This window comes from Zingiber officinale, chromosome 10B, assembly GCF_018446385.1.
Source record: "Zingiber officinale cultivar Zhangliang chromosome 10B, Zo_v1.1, whole genome shotgun sequence".
Taxonomy (NCBI): domain Eukaryota; kingdom Viridiplantae; phylum Streptophyta; class Magnoliopsida; order Zingiberales; family Zingiberaceae; genus Zingiber; species Zingiber officinale.
The window spans coordinates 63,498,000-63,507,055 of NC_056005.1; the positions used below are offsets into that span (position 1 = coordinate 63,498,000).

Below are 9,056 nucleotides of genomic sequence, written 5' to 3' on the forward strand. Positions count from 1 at the left end.
CATAACATAAGAAATCATCATATCATGGCATAGGTCATATCATAACATAAGAAATCATCATATCATGGTATAGATCATATTATAACATAAGTGTACATCATAGCATAAGTGAAAACATCATGACATTTCTTTTCATAACATCGAGACATCATATCATAGCATAACAGTAAGCATCCTTTCACATCATTTTGTAAGCATGGATTGCAAGATGTCCTTTAAAACATGGGTAATGTCATGTGCAATATGCCTTTCAAAACATGGTTTATGTCATGGGTGAGATGTCTTAAAACAATATCATATAGTACTTGAAAATAATCTCAACATGAAGGGGCCCGGCTTAGTACCACATACATACATAATGCGCGCATCCTAAGTAGACCCAAGGTAGCTAGTCTTGAACCTACTAGGAAACTAGGCCCGTAGCTCGGCTTAGGGGCACGTAAGGAGCTCACCCTTTACTAGGCCCGTAATTCGACCTAGGGGCGCATAAGGAGCCCACCCTTTTGGTACAAGCCATTTAAAGTAAAATACATGCCATATTATATCTCTATCATTTCATAACATATTCATGTCATTCATAGCATATCTTATTCATGTTATTCATAGCATATCATGTTCATGTCATTCATAGCATATCATATTCATGTCATTTATAGCATGTCATGTTCTTGTCATTCATAGCATATTTCGTTCATGTCATTCATAGCATATCATGTTCATGTCATTCATGTCATTCATAAGGTATGCATAAATGGGCACATAGCCATGCATACTTGGGCACATAGCCATTATACTTGTCTTGGGCACATAGCCATCATATTTTGGGCACATAGCCATTTTAGATATCATTCTCATGCATGGTTCATAACCATATTTAAACGAGCAATATAATACATCATGGAAAGAAAAAGAAAACATAATCATGATTGGATCACAAGTTAACTTCTTCTAATTCATATCATGGCAAGGAAAGTACATATTGGGTCACAATTTAGTCTAAATCCACAACCCACTAAGGGTGGCCGAAACATGCATAGGCTCATTTAGGTTACATGAAATCATACAAGCATATGATCCCACATTCATTCCTATAACATTTATCATAAGGAACATCATAAGCATATTTGATCTAGGTTCTATGCTTCCTAGGTTTTAAAATCCATCTTGGCCGAAATATACAAGGTCCAAAACTTGGTTACAAACATCATGTAAACATGTGAATCCTAATCAATTTCCATGCATTTATCATAGGCATTCACATGAGCATATTAGGTTAAAGTTCAAGCTTCCTAAGTTCACCAAGTGTAAGTGGCCGAATGCTACAAAAGCATAAGTTCTAAGCACAAGAGTACCCTATAAATTTCATAACATATCATAGAGAAAAACATAAACATGTTAGGGTTGAATTTAGGCTTGCCTAAGCCCTACATTTCATGTTGGCCGAAAGTTCATCATGGAAAAAAAACTAACCTTAAGCAACATGAAATCTCAAGTGCATTATGTTATCTTCATATCTTTTCATAGGGTAACACATAAACAAGCTAGATTTGAGGTTGAGCCTCCTTAAGGTATTTAATCCCTTAATGGCCGAAACCTTAAGGTAAGATCCTACTAGTTCTAAGCAACATACAAGTATAAAACATTAAGAGAACATTCACAACATATTATGGAAAACTTCATACTTGATACTTCTTCTAGAATTTACAAGCATGTGAGTACCTTATGAATTTCATAACATATCATGGGGAGGAACATAAACATGTTAGGGTTGAGTTTAGGCTTGCCTAAGCCTTACATTTTATGTTGGCCGAAAGTTTGTCATGTGAAACCTAACCCTAAGCAACATGAAATCTTAAGTGCATTATGGTATTCTCATATCTTTTCATAAGGTAAAACATAAGCAAGCTAGATTTGAGGTTGAGCCTCCTTAAGGTATTAAATCCCTTCATGGCCGAAACCTTAAGGTAGGGTCCTACTAGTTCTAAGCAACATACAAGTATAAACATCAAGGAAAATATTCATATATCATCATAGAAGAGATCATAGGCATGTTAGTTTTTAAATTGAGCTTCCCTAGGTTTTTAAGCCTCTTCATGGCCAAACCCTAAGGTAGGGTATTACCTAACTCCAAGCCTTGTACAAGCATGAAATATCAAGGTCATATTCATAGCATATCATGAGGAAAAACTTAAACATATTGGTTTTGATTTTAAGCTTCCTTAAACTTTACAAGTATCATGACCGAAATTTCTAAAGGAAACTCTAGGTTGTAAATTCATCTAAACTCGAATAAAAACCATATAACAACTTGTACCACAGGTGAGGGGATACTCACATCCTCTTGCTTGGTCTTTTCCTAAGACAAGGTACCCTTTGTGAAGAGAAAGAAGAGAGTTTCTCCTCCTAGTGCTCCTTTGTGCTTCTCTTGCTTGTGGGAGGTAGATCTTGAGGGTTCCTTCTTGTTGGTTTGGTTTTCTTAGGTAGAAAACCTTAGTTGGATTTTCAGGAAAGAAGAGAGCATGCTCTAGGTCACGGCAATGGTGAGGGGAGGGAAGAAAAAATGAAATCCCTTCTTGGTTTTTCCTCTTATGCTAGGTGGAAGTAAGAAGCAAAAAGAGACTTTGCTTTCCCCTCTTCTTAACTCATCTTTTATTCTCTTAATGATGAAGAAATGTCTTCATTCATCCTCTTACTCCCTCTCCTCTCCTTCCCTCTTGGATCTTCACGAAAATGGGAAAGAGTGAGGAAGGAAAAGACAACTTGTCTTGCTTCTTAATCAAGAGAGGGAGGAAGAAAGTTACTTGATGTTTCTTTCTTCCTTCTCTTAATCATGGTTTTATCTATATCTACAATATCCATTCTCTATTCAACAATAACTCATGATGGTCTAGTGGTAATTCCAAAATCCTTAGCTTAAGAAGGTTCAAGGTTCAATCCTTGACCAATTCTCTTTTTTTTTTCTTATATATATGTTTGGTTCCATCTTGTCTTCTTTTATTCTAAGAGAAAATCTTCACATACTGAGCTTAAGAAATTCGTGGGTGTTACACAATATCTCATATTGACTCATTTGGGCATGGCCAGGCACTTCGTGGTCTCACTCTATCAAGAATATCGATGTCACTCCCGTCATATAGGAGGGATAGATCCCATCTACATCACTTACATCCCTCCGCATAATTTATTACATGCCCAGTAATCGCATTTATAGTCCACCCAGTTACGAGTGACGTTTGACGAAACTAAAGTACATAACTCCTTATGTAGGGAACCATGGTGACTTCAGGTCTAAGGACTAGTAGTCATACTAATAGCCACATGAGAAAGTATATGACACTCATATAACGATCCATGATACTTTCTCATGGCGGGTCATATAGTATACATTCTCTAATTCATACCCATGTGTCAACTTGATATCTCTATATCCATGACTTGTGAGATTAAGTCATTGAGTTGACCTACATGCTAGTCTTATTGCATTAACATTGTCCCTGAATGTTAATACTCGACTAGAAATGATTAAGAGTAGTGTTCCCTATATCATCTCACTATCGATTCAACCAATCGATTGATATAGGTAAGAACCTTCTACTCAAGGACGTTATTATACTTAGTTTATTTGGCACCAATACAAGTAAGTATAATAAGCAAAATCCAAATGTCTTTATTTATATAGAATATGATACAACAAGTCCATAATACAATCATCAAATGATTGGCTCTAGGGCTCTAGCTAACAATCTCCCACTAGCACTAGTGCCAATCAGTGTAGGCTCTAAGCCCCAATGACCTAGTGTGACCATCATGCTTCCTCTGTGTCAAAGCCTTGGTCAAGGGATCTGTGATGTTAGCCTCTGTGGGTACTCTGCAAATCTTCACATCTCCTCTCTCGATAATCTCTTGAATGAGATGGAAGCGCCGTAGTATGTGTTTGGTCCACTGGTGTGAGCGAGGTTCCTTCACCTGTGCTATAGCTCCATTGTTGTCACAATAGAGCTCAATGGGGTCAGCAATGCTAGGAACCACCCCAAGTTTAGTGATGAACTTACGAATCCAAACTGCCTCCTTTGTTGCCTCTAATGCAGCAATATACTCGGCCTCTGTCGTAGAATCAGCTACTGTGTCCTGCTTCGAACTCTTCCAGCTCACAGCACCACCATTAATGCAAAACACGAACCCCGAGTGTGATCTATAGTCATCCTGGTCGGTCTGGAAGCTAGCATCACTGTAACCCTTTACAGCTAGCTCATCATTGCCTCCATATATCAAGAAATATTCTTTAGTCCTTCTTAAGTACTTAAGAATATTCTTGACCGCTATCTAGTGACTTTCACCTGGATCTGACTGGTATCTGCTCGTCATGCTCAAAGCATATGAGACATCAGGTCGAGTACATAGCATGGCATACATGATCGATCCTATGGCTGAGGCATAAGGGATCTGATCCATGCGGTCTCTCTCCTCTCTAGAAGAGGGACCTTGAGTCTTCGAAAGACTCACGCCATGTGACATCGACAGAAATCCCTTCTTGGAGTTCTGCATGGCAAACCGAAGGAGTACCTTGTCAATGTATGTACTCTGACTTAGGCCAAGCAATCTCTTAGATCTATCTCTATAGATCTGTATCCCTAGAATGCAGGATGCTTCACCTAAGTCCTTCATTGAGAAACAAGTCCCTAGCCAAGTCTTGATAGACTGTAGTAAAGGGATGTCTTTCCCAATGAGCAGTATGTCATCCACATATAATATGAGGAAGACAACTATGTCCCCTACAACCTTCTTGTAGACACAAGGTTCATCTTCGTTCTTGATGAAAACAAATTGTTTGATTGCATCATCGAATCGAAGATTCCAACTCCGAGAAGCTTGCTTTAGTCCATAAATGGACCTATGCAGCTTGCATACTCTGCTAGTATGCTGTGGATCTACAAAACCCTCAGGTTGTGTCATGTACACATCCTCGAGTAGGTTTCCATTCAGAAACGTGGTTTTGACGTCCATCTGCCAGATCTCGTAATCGTGGTAAGCTGCAATAGCAAGCATGATCCGAATGGACTTAAACATCGCTACTAGAGAAAAGGTTTCATCATAGTCAATACCATGAATCTGCTTGAAACCTTTAGCTACCAAGTGACCCTTATAGATAAGTCCATCCATGTCAGTCTTTCTCTTAAAGACCCACTTACACCCAATGGGTTTTACCCCTTCAGGTGGATCAACCAAAATCTATACTTGGTTGGTGTACATGGATTCCATCTCGGATCTCATGGCCTCTAGCCATTTCTCATAATCTGGTCTCATCATAGCTTCCTGATAGGTGGTAGGCTCATCCTCTATGAGCACAACGTCATCATGGTCAGACAAGAGAAATGAGTATCTCTCAGACTGACGACGTACCCTATCAGACATGTGAAGAGGTATGTCTACTTGAACTGGTTGTTGTTCCTCAACTCCTTGTGGAACAACATCATCCACAACACTTTGTGGTTCCAGTTCAACTTCCATCGAGGCATCAGTGTTGTTGTTCGCATCTTGAACTTCTTCAAGATCGAACGTGCTCCCACTAGTCTTTCTAGAAACAAAGTCCCTTTCTAGAAAGACCCCAGTCTTTGCCACAACTACCTTGTGCTGACTGGGAATGTAGAAGTAATATCCCTTAGTTTCCTTGGGATATTCAATAAAGTAGCACTTGTCGGATTTGAGTCCTAACTTGTCTGAGACTTGACGTCGAACGTAAGCCTCACAACCCCAAATCCTCATGAAAGACACCTGGGCATCTCTCCCAGTCCATATCCTATATGGTGTCTTTATCACGGCCTTGGATGGAACTCAGTTGAGTATAAAAGCTGTCGTGTCTAGAGCATAGCCCCAAAGGTATGTCGGAAGATCTGTGTGACTCATCATAGATCGTACCATATCTAATAGGGTACGATTCCTCCTTTCGGATACATCATTCCACTGTGGTGTTCCAGGAGGAGTGAGTTGGGATAGAATCTCACACTCAGCTAGGTAGTCATGAAACTTATGTCTAAGGTATTCTCCACCTCGATCTGATCGAAGTATCTTAATACTCTTGCCAAACTGGTTCTGTACTTCATTCTTGAATTCTTTGAACTTTTCAAAGGATTCAGACTTATGTGTCATTAAGTACACATAACCATATCTACTGAAGTCATCAGTAAATGTGATGAAATACCTATAACTTCCTCTAGCAGCGACATTGAAAGGGCCACATACATCACTATGTATAAGTCCTAACAAATCAGTCGCTCTCTCGCTGTGTCCACTAAAGGGAGTATTGGTCATCTTGCCTCGTAGGCATGACTCACATATCTCATATGATTCAAAATCAAATGAGTCCAGCAAACCATCCTTATGGAGCTAGGATAAGCGCTTGTCATTTATATGACCTAAGCGACAGTGCCAGAGGTAGGTTTAGTTCATGTCATTTGACTTGAACCTCTTGGTATTTATGTTATAGATAGGGCTCTCAAGGTTTAGAATATAGAGTCCGTTCATCAGAGGTGTACTACAATAGAACATATCGTTTAAATAGACGGAACAACATTTATTCTTTATTGTAAACGAAAATCCTTTCTTGTCCAAACAAGAAACTGAAATTATGTTCTTAGTCAAGGCAGGCACATAACAACAATCATCTAATTCTAGTACAAGCCCAGAGGGTAGAGATAGATAGTAAGTTCCTACAGCAATAGTAGCAACTCGTGCTCCATTGCCTACTCGTAGGTCTACCTCACCCTTCGTTAATGCCCTGCTATTTCTCAGAGCTTTTACATTAGTACAAATGTGCGAAGCACATCCAGTATCTAATACCCACGATGAAGAAATAGAGAGGTAATTGACTCCTATAACATGTATACTTGAAGTAGAAATCTTATTTCTCTTCTTCTTAAGATCTTCCAGGTATTCTTTGGAGTTCCTCTTCCAATGCCTTGCTTGTCCTTGATATAGGTGACAAAGATGTTCAACCATATCGTAAGCGCCCATCAACTCATGTTGCTTCTGAAGCTCAGAGTTCATGGTCACGAGCATAAGACAGGACACATCTAATGCGTCATCTTGATACTTCTTGTAAGCATTTCGGTCAGCTCGCGTGGCAGTGGCAGGAGGAGCCTCAGGAATGGGTTGCTCCAGAACGTACAGTTTACGTTCTTGGGTGAGAACTATTCTCAGGTTCCTGTACCAGTCCAGGAAATTTGCTCCGTTGAGCTTGTCCTTCTTAAGGACAGAACGTAGAGAGAAGTTGTTCGTGTTTGACGTCATGGAAATTCTACAACAAAAATAAATGTCGAAAATCATATTCTTTTAAATCATTTAATTAGGTCTTAACTAAATGATGCTCCCACTGAATTCTATAATTCATGTGGGACAAGATCCACATCATACTAACCCTTGAGTTAGCTTTGGCTAATACGCCCAAGATTTAGTATGATCGGTAGGTAACGATTACCAATTACATCTCATGCAACTCTTGTTTATAGGATCATTATCTGCAGTTATATTAAAACTTCAATTAGCTTTGGCTAATACGCCTCAGAATTAATATAAATGTGATTTATGTCCTATCTTTCCAACTGTTGGAAGAATGCCTATAGTTGTACTCGATCCAACCGAGTTGTACTCACCCATGCATTGATAGGCGGGACCAAGATTGTCCCCCGTACCCTACCAAGATAATATGTGTTGCTCTGCTTTGGCAGATTCAACAACACATGTGATCGAGGTAGTGATATGTATCACGGCACGGTAGGCATTAGAGCTGACGTGATTTAGATCTAATCTAAACGTCGATGTTGTATCATATACTCGATATAGATCTAATCTAATCGATAGGGTGCATCTTGTATACGATGTAGATCTAATCTAATCGTAAGGGTGCATCTTGTGCACGATTTAGATCTAATCTTAATCGTTAGGCACTAATTAATTACTTAATTAAACATGCATCACATACACAAGTAATTAACTAAATTTTGTGATTATGTCATGGCCCTACTACGATCTTCTCAAGCCAATGAGAAGATCGGATGGTCAACTTAAGGTCAACAGCTTCTTAAGCTCCTTCCTTTGACCACCTCGTGTTGCTCGCGCCCTCCTCGTAACTCTGTCTCGAGTGGACCTTCCACCGCTTCAAAATTTACATTACAATTTTGAAACTTGAGTTACATTCGAGTCTAACTCTAATTTACAGCCAGAATATAAATAGGGAGGCACGACGCGCAGGTCGCGTATCAAATATAGCACACACAAACATATGACGGCACGCAGGCCGTATTATAAATTACAACACAAATTATCCAATCGAATTAGGTCTTTAGGCCTATAATCTACACGCATCACATTGTAAGCCGTTTCTCCAACCCATGATGAGGACATTGCTCAATAAACTTTTAAATCTCTCCTATGCTTCGAACAATTATTCTTCCTCTATTTGAGTAAAGTTCATGATTTGGTTTCGCATGAATGTTATCCTACTAGGTGGGAAAAAGTAATTCAGAAAGCATTGCTCCAATTGTTCCCAGCTCATTATGCTTTGTGGACGAAGGGAACTCAACTAAGTCTTTGCTCTACCCTTGAGGCTAAATGAAAATGGTAGCAATTAAATAGCATTTTTTGAGATTCCTTCACACTTTACCATATTACAATATTCTTGAAATATCTTAAGGTGTAAGTATGGATTTTTAGAATTTTCTCTTCCAAATTTGTGAGCTTGAATCATGGAAATCAGTGTTGGGTTAAGTTGAAAGTTAACAGTATCAATCTGTGGTCTTACAATGGGATCCAATCAAATTCTCTCAAAGGCCTGTCTGTTATGTTAGTACTCAGAGAAAAAAAAAAGTGCAGAATTAAAAATAAGAAAGAGAATACGAAGATATGAAAAAAAATTGCAAAATATAAACAAAATAAGATAATGCAAAATTTTAAAAAGAAAAAGAAAATTGTTTAGAGTAATTCATACTAATAAACTAATATTAATTAGAAACAATCCCCAACAACGATACTAAAAACTTGTTGTGCAATCCGTAAGTGTA

The 9,056-nt window shown here is 38.7% G+C and overlaps 1 non-coding gene across 1 annotated transcript; it reads left to right on the forward strand.

The window, feature by feature from the left end:
* Positions 1 to 8,382: 8,382 nt before the first annotated feature.
* On the forward strand, positions 8,383 to 8,491 carry LOC122030724. Its single transcript, XR_006125574.1, has one exon. It is a non-coding gene; the product is annotated as a small nucleolar RNA R71 (small nucleolar RNA).
* Positions 8,492 to 9,056: the final 565 nt, after the last annotated feature.